This window comes from Zosterops lateralis (assembly GCF_965231275.1).
Source record: "Zosterops lateralis genome assembly, chromosome: Z".
Taxonomy (NCBI): domain Eukaryota; kingdom Metazoa; phylum Chordata; class Aves; order Passeriformes; family Zosteropidae; genus Zosterops; species Zosterops lateralis.
This window is the reverse complement of record NC_139800.1, coordinates 19,291,085-19,298,482: the sequence shown is the minus strand read 5'-3', so window position 1 is coordinate 19,298,482 and position 7,398 is coordinate 19,291,085. Positions and strand designations below refer to the sequence as shown.

The 7,398-nt window shown below is 49.0% G+C and overlaps 1 protein-coding gene across 2 annotated transcripts in view; it reads left to right on the top strand.

Moving 5' to 3' along the window:
- Positions 1-5,308: 5,308 nt before the first annotated feature.
- Positions 5,309-7,398, top strand: part of RAI14 (retinoic acid induced 14) — an 88,775-nt gene continuing 86,685 nt past the window's right edge. For both annotated transcript variants that reach the window (XM_083884351.1, XM_083884349.1), the window contains exon 1: positions 5,309-5,381. The gene's annotated coding sequence lies outside the window, so the exon portion shown is untranslated. The remainder of the gene's footprint in view (positions 5,382-7,398) is intronic.

Sequence of the window (7,398 nt, the reverse complement as noted above, 5' to 3'; positions counted from 1 at the left end):
GAACCTTAGAGCAAGACTTAAGACAAAGCAACTCCCTGGACTCTAGGTGGAGTGTATTGGGCACGTAACTTCCTCTTTCTGTGAGAAATGCTTTTACTTTTGTGATATTACAACAAAATCAAGGTGCTCAACAATGTAATTAAACACTAGGAATTTTGCACCTTAGTGATCCCCAGATTAGTATAATCTTCTTGGTCGTTCTTGGGCAACTGGCCTTTCAGGACTTGCAATCGTGTGCCTTCAAAGGGCCTTTATATTTGTGGAGGAGTGGAAGACAGCTCTGCTCAAGGTGTGATCTCCCTGTCTGTGGTAGTCTGGTGGCTTCACAGAGGTGTTCCCATCCAGCTTTTGAGAAATCTCATCCCTCAAGCTTTCAGGGAAGCCTCTAGGTGCAGGTTCTGGGTAGAAGATTTTGTCATAAGTGATCCTGGTTCCCATCTGTATCTGTGGGGCCAAGCAGAGAGGAAAATCTTCCTCTTGCTTGTAGAAGAACGGAGAAAACTTGAGCACACCCTTATGCACAGAATTTCCATGATCCCATGCAAAAGAGAATGATGCAGTCCTAACTCAATGACAAAGCAGCAGATGCTACACATAAACAGTATTTATGGTACTGAGACCCGAAATACAACCTGTTGATTCTGGAATAGGCTTTTAACAAAGCTTTGTTCTTTACCTCCAGAGATCTTGATGTCTGTTTGGTTAGTTGTTTTTCTGTTTGATGAGCTTTTCTGTGAGAAGAAATTAAACACTTTTCCCTTTTTAAATTTAAAAAAGCATAGATTCTCTGCCATTTCAGGCACAGTCTGTTTGTGTGAGGAATGTATAATTTTCTTCAGTTTTTTCCATGGGCTTGTACTTTTAAAATAGTTTCAGAATTAAATATGTTATGGAGTAATTCTGAGGCTCTGTGGGAAAGCTGCATTAGATCATCAAGACTACTTCCATGCAACATAAAGCTGAGTTTGTCCCTACAGGAAAGACATAAAAAATAAACTTATTTTACATTGGATGTTGGTGGAAAGGCAAAAAAAAATCTCCTAGTTAAACCTATATAAATCACTTTCATATCAAAGTCACTAACATGCAAGCACAGATTTCCATAATAATGTGTGAAAGAGAAAAGAAAAAAGAAGGCAATTTTTGCTCTTTGTACTTAAGAAGGACTGCATTAATTCCTTTTGTATATTCCAGTAGCTACGAACTAAGATGAAAAGTATAACCAGAGGCATATAATGTCCTTTCTCTCACAGGAAAAGAATATTTCTGTTCTCTCCTAATTGCAACATCTCTTCAGTCCCACTCAGGTAAGGCTGCTATTTAGGGCTGGCTCTTCAGGGTTCACCTGATCTCTGCTGCAAAACTACTGAAGGGTTTAGATACAGCTACACAGCCTGGCCTCTTCCCTCGGCTCCTGATTTCTGCCTCTATGGAAGAGGAGGAATATTCAGATTTAAAGGGTAGCCCAGCCTCATGGTGCCACTTGAGGCCATGGCAAAGCAGGACTCTGTGGTGCAGGAAGAATCACAAAGGCAAAACATCACTGGAGCTTTCCAAGAAATGTCAGCTGGGACTGTGAAGAGGTCAAGTTATAATCTGGGGCTCCTTGCAGAAAAGTGTGCAAAGGTGAGTGAAGATGTAAAAACCATGAGAAAGAAGAATGGTTGTTGGAGGTGGAGGAAATCCATCTTGAAAGAGGAAGTTGAAATAAACTAGATAATTGCCTGCAATTATTACTGGATTTTTCCTTCACTCTTTGAAAGTTCAGTTCAAAGTAAAAGAAGTCCCTAGGTAGGCTTTCCTCTCTCTGAAAATTCTGTCTCATTTAAGAGCCCATTTTGAGCAGCTCCAGTTGTGAATTTCTTCAATTTTTAGTGTTATCCTGTGTTGACCTTGTCAGGCTTATTGCTGTCGCTATATGAAGAGCATCGAAACAGTAAAGGCAAAAAATTTCCAACTAAGTTTTCGAAACATACCATATTGTGAAGAGGCATCAATCACCTCCTTTCTGTGCTAACAAGTTATTAAAAAAAGAAAGTGCTCTGGTGGAAGCAGATAAAAATTACACTTTTTAACTGTCTCACTTGTTACCACAGTGATTCTTGCATTTATGGGGGACATCTGCCACAAAGAGTGAAAAAATATTTTACTGTAGGCAAAGAACAGTCTGGAAACAAAATCATGTCTTAAAATCTAAACCTAAACTTTCTTTAAATTGTACTTCAGTGAAAAATAACAGCCGGGATTAGTAAATTAAACTATATTCCAATTGAAAATAATCAAACCAGAAGTCCAATAAAGGAACTGAAATGCAGCACGTAGAGCTTATAGAACAGGTTTAGGCTGCTTGAAAGGAAAGCAGGAAGTGATCAGTCAGCTCAGGAGTGTGATTTCCTTTACAAATTATTTCTAGGTGGAGATGTGACCGGTGCTTTGTGTTCTGCTAAAGGCAGTAGCCAGAAGCAGGAAAAATAAAATAAACCAAACCAACAACAAACTAGCCAGGAGCAGCATTAGAAACAACCAAAAAACCCCTATGACAAGGTAAGATAATTAGCAGATGCTATCAAGACAGAGTGATAAGATGTGATTAAAGACATCTTTAAGCCACTTCCAGGCCTCTCCCTTCTGGAGAAGTGGCTAGGAATACATAGGTGGTTTCATTACATCCTTGCTGTGGGCATCCAATTCCAAGTCAAAATTGCGTGCAACCTCTCACATTTTCCAGGAGACTGAGCAAAGAAGGATAATGTCTTGCTCCTCCATCCTCACATCATGCCTGCTGCACAACGGAATGGAGGGGCATGGGAAGGTGCCACACAGACAACATGCCAATATTTAGACTTTGTGAGAGGCTGCTTGTGTAGGATGTACTTCACCTCACAGATTTAGTCCTCTCCATCTAGCTAACAATGTTAGCTTATTAGCTGAGCATTTAGCGAAACTCCCAAAGAGCTGTGTTTGCCTCAGAGTAGAAGCACAGGTGGAAAAACATGACTATAGCAGAGTACTGTAGCACAACCAGGGCAGAATTTGGAGCAGAGCTCATCTGGCTCCCAGCTTTGTCCTGTGCCTGCAGAGCCATAAAATTACATAGGAGTGTTTTGAATAAAAGGCAATGCCTAGCCCTTGGAAGAGGACCCAAAAGGGGGCTCAGGAAAGGAGGGAAGAAAGGACAGCCTTCCATGCAAAGAGACTAACCTAGAGGACAGTCAGGTTCTGAGACACAGAGCAGTTTGTTTTAATGCATTCAAGCTTGCTGCCACAACAAACCCCAAAGCCTTTACCTTGGTTAACAGCTTATATGATGAACAACACTTCTCTGGGAAGCAGTAAATATGGTATTTTCCACTTCTCAGGAACTGAATATTTTATGATACTGTAGACAGAAGATACTATCAGTTACTCATATGTCATTTTTTTATATGAACATCCCATGCAAACATACCCAAACTCCATCTTTATTATATACTGGCATTTAGAATAGAAATAAAAATCATACTTTAGTCAAACTATGTAAATGCAAGCAATAATGACTAGCTAACATTTTCAGTTTAGTCACACATAACTACACAGACATTTGCTGATGTTGTTATAAGTAGGCAAGAGACTTCCTAGCACTACTGTACACATGTATTTGGCTTTTAAAAATAACAGGAATTAAAGATAACTCAATAGTAAATGGAACATGTTTTGTATCTGATGAGCTAGCATTGCAAAGAAAGTTTGATTTTCCTGTTTTTATTGGTTTTGTGGAAATTAAGTTCTTATCATTATCCATATTAGATTAACATTTTGGGGTGTGTTTTTTAATTAAAAAAAAAAAAAAGAAAAGGAAACAGTGCTGGCACAATGATGGCCGTTCTCAGACATAAAACACACACAGAACAAATTGACCAATGTAAGGACTGCAGATTAGCAGAGGAAAGTATACTTCTGGTGATAATCAAGTGTATTTGTTTAATAACAATACTTGCCACTATTACAATAATGACCTAAAGTTTTGAAGTGCTCATTTCCTCCCTGTACTGTTTGCCACTTCAGAAGGTGTGGATACTGTTGAGAACAGAGAAGATAAGAGTGATCACAGAGATTAAAGGAGAACTCAGTCAGGGAGCCCAGCCGCGGTCAGTGGGACCAGTAGATGGGAAGCAGCTCTGGCAAGACATGATGGGAAGCAGCTCTGGTAGGACTCTTGTGGTGGAATGGTAGGCAGAGGCTCACTTAACAGGTTCACTTGTAGACAAAGTGTGCATAGGTGATCTTTTTGGTGAGATATCAAGGTGTTTTGCCATCGGCTTGACAGAAGACTCAAGAAAGGGCACTCCAGAGGTTCAACTTTGAGAAGGGTTTGGCCTACATGGGAAACAGACTCCCAGAGCACATCCAGTGAACCAGAACCTTGTTACTGCTATAAATCCCATTTGTGATTCTCTGACCTCTAAACTCCTATGTAGCCAAACACTACGCCAGTCATTAATTTGGATCCTGAACAAGAAGTAGCCCACTTCTCTTTCTTCTCAAGTAATCCTTTCTTTCTAGAGGTCTGGCAAAAGGGCATTTGACATACAGGGAAGCTTTGGGGAGAACCAAAAAGCAAGACTTCCTTCATGTGCTTGAAGCACTTGTGTTTCTTTAAGAACTTGACATAGGTTTGGCCCCTGCTCCTGTCCTCAGCTTTATCCTAAGGAGATCCTAAAGCATCCAGAGATGGCAGTGGACTGGCACCCACCTGCAGCCTGGGGAGACTGAGGGGAGACATTGTTGCAGTTACAGCTTTCAAGCGAGGGGAAGAGGAGCAACAAAAACTTCTCCGTGGTGACAGTGACAGGGTCTGAAGAAATGGCCTGAAGGTGTGTCGGGGAAGGTTTAGGTTGGATAAAGGTTCTTTCCCAGAAGGTGGTTGGGCACTGGAACAGGCTCCCCAGGGCAGTGGTCAGCGCACCGGCCTGACAGCTCAGGAGTGCCTGGACAACGCCCTCAGGCACACGCCGTGACTCTCGGGGTGTCCCGTGCAGGACCGCGATGATCCTTACGGGGCCCTTCCAACTCGGCATACTGGGTGATTCCGCGGTCCCCACACCCCTCCGGGACACACACCGGCCTCGGCCCGGCCCAGCCCGGCAGGGCGCTCTCCCCCCGGCCTCCCTCCCCGCCGCCTCCGCCCCGCCCTCAGCGGCCCCTCCCCGCGCGGGGGGCGTGGCCGCGCCCCCTCCCCGCGCCCTCAGCCCCCGCGGTCACGTGGCCGCGAGTCGCGCCCGCCCCTCCCGCCCCCGAGTGTCCTGGGGCGCGCGCTCCGCCCCTGGGCAGCGCCGCGGATCGCTGGGCGCGCGCTCCCGGCACAGCCGCGCCGGCCTAGCGGGACGCGGGCGCTCCGTGAGGTGAGGGCGCGGCGCGGGCGGCGGGCGCGGGTCCGGGTCCGGGTTCGTGCGCGCTCGGCGGCGGCGGCGGGCGCTGTGAATGGGGCTTTGTGTGCGGCGCCCACCTGCTCCCGCCTCCGCCGCCGGCGCGGGGGGCTCCGGGCGCTTCCCTGGCGGATCCCGAGCGGAGAAACCTCTGAGGGGCGCGACAGGAGGGAACTTCTCCCTTCTCTTGGCCGGGCGCTGCCGGAGCGCCCCGTCTGTCCGCTGTGGGGGAGCGGGGAGCAGCGGGGGGACGCAGCCGGCGAGGCGCTGCCGCTTGACTGTTTATTTTCACTTACTCTGTAGTTTATGTTGTGTTTGCTTTGTTTTGCTTTCTTGTCGAGATGCGCGGCGGGCAGTGACAGCTGCCCACGGGGGTGAGGCATGGCACGGCCGGCTCCTGCCCAGCTCCTGCCCGGCTCCTGCCCAGCTCCTGCCCGCTCCCTGCCCGGCTCCTGCCCAGCTCCTGCCCGCTCCCTGCCCGGCTCCTGCCCGGCTCCTGCCCGGCTCCCTGCCCGGCTCCTGCCCAGCTCCTGCCCGGCTCCTGCCCGGCTCCTGCCCGCTCCCTGCCCGGCTCCCTGCCCGGCTCCCTGCCCGGCTCCTGCCCAGCTCCTGCCCGCTCCCTGCCCGGCTCCTGCCCGGCTCCTGCCCAGCTCCTGCCCGGCTCCTGCCCGGCTCCCTGCCCGGCTCCCTGCCCGGCTCCCTGCCCGGCTCCCTGCCCGGCTCCTGCCCAGCTCCTGCCCGGCTCCCTGCCCGGCTCCCTGCCCGGCTCCTGCCCGGCTCCTGCCCGGCTCCCTGCCCGGCTCCCTGCCCGGCTCCTGCCCGGCTCCTGCCCGGCTCCTGCCCGGCTCCCTGCCCGGCTCCCTGCCCGGCTCCTGCCCGCTCAGCGCCCGGCTCCCTGCCCGGCTCCTGCCCGGCTCCCTGCCCGGCTCCCTGCCCGGCTCCCTGCCCGGCTCCCTGCCCGGCTCCTGCCCGGCTCCCTGCCCGGCTCCCTGTCCGGCTCCCTGCCCGGGTCACCGCCCGCCCCCAGAGGGGTCTCCGCGGGTCCCCCGGGGGTCCCTGGTAGCGCGGGTCCGGCTGAGCCCCGGCAGCGGCAGTGCCGGTCCCGGGGTGCCCTGATGGGAGTCAAGTCCTCCCTCGGAGAGGTCCTCAAGTCCTTCCTCCGACCTGAAGGGTGGCCCTGGCCGTCCCGGTGCTCTGCCCGGGGGTTTGGTGGGAGCCCGTGGAGGGCAAGGTCGCTGCCGGACTCCCTCGCTCCCCCCCGCCGTTGCCCGTCGTGGTTCCCCGTACCCGCGGGCGCGCAGGGGCCTGCGCCTTCCTTAGCAGCGCAGACTTAAAAGATCCAGGTTTTCTATTACTGTTAAAAAAAAAAAAAAAAAAAAAAAAAAAAAAAAAAAAAAAAAAAAAAAAAATTAAGTATCCTGCTTTAGGAATAACATCGAGTTTAATCGGGAACCTGTGCTGCTAACTTCTCACAGGGCATGGGAACATGGGAAAGATTTATTTTCCCCTTGCACAGCGTTTGGCAGCACAAGCCTTCTGCAGTCTGCTGCTGCCACTTGTGACATTCTTAACTTTCTCCTTTTAAAGAGTACGTTTTAACAGCGTTGCAAGATCTGTAACGAATTCTCCCATTTGCTTCTATAATAAGTATGAATGTGCTTACTACAGCACTGATATAAAACACTTCCAGTCTACTGCTACTTTTGTAGAAGCTATGGTCTCTTTTTTCTTTTTCTTTTCTTCTCTTCTACCCTAGCAGGTTGTAGATTAGCTGTGTAATTATATATATATATAGCAAATGCCAAATATTACACATAGAGCATTTTAGAAAGGTTTTCTGGTGTCCTAGGATTAACTAGGAGTAACTGAATTTTGTAGATTTCTGCTTGGCTCTTGTCTTGGGACACTCATGGAAAGCTGTCAATGAGATTTTATTTACTAATAGAAGAATTGCATAACAGCCATATGAACCAGAGTGAAAGAGCATTTTGAG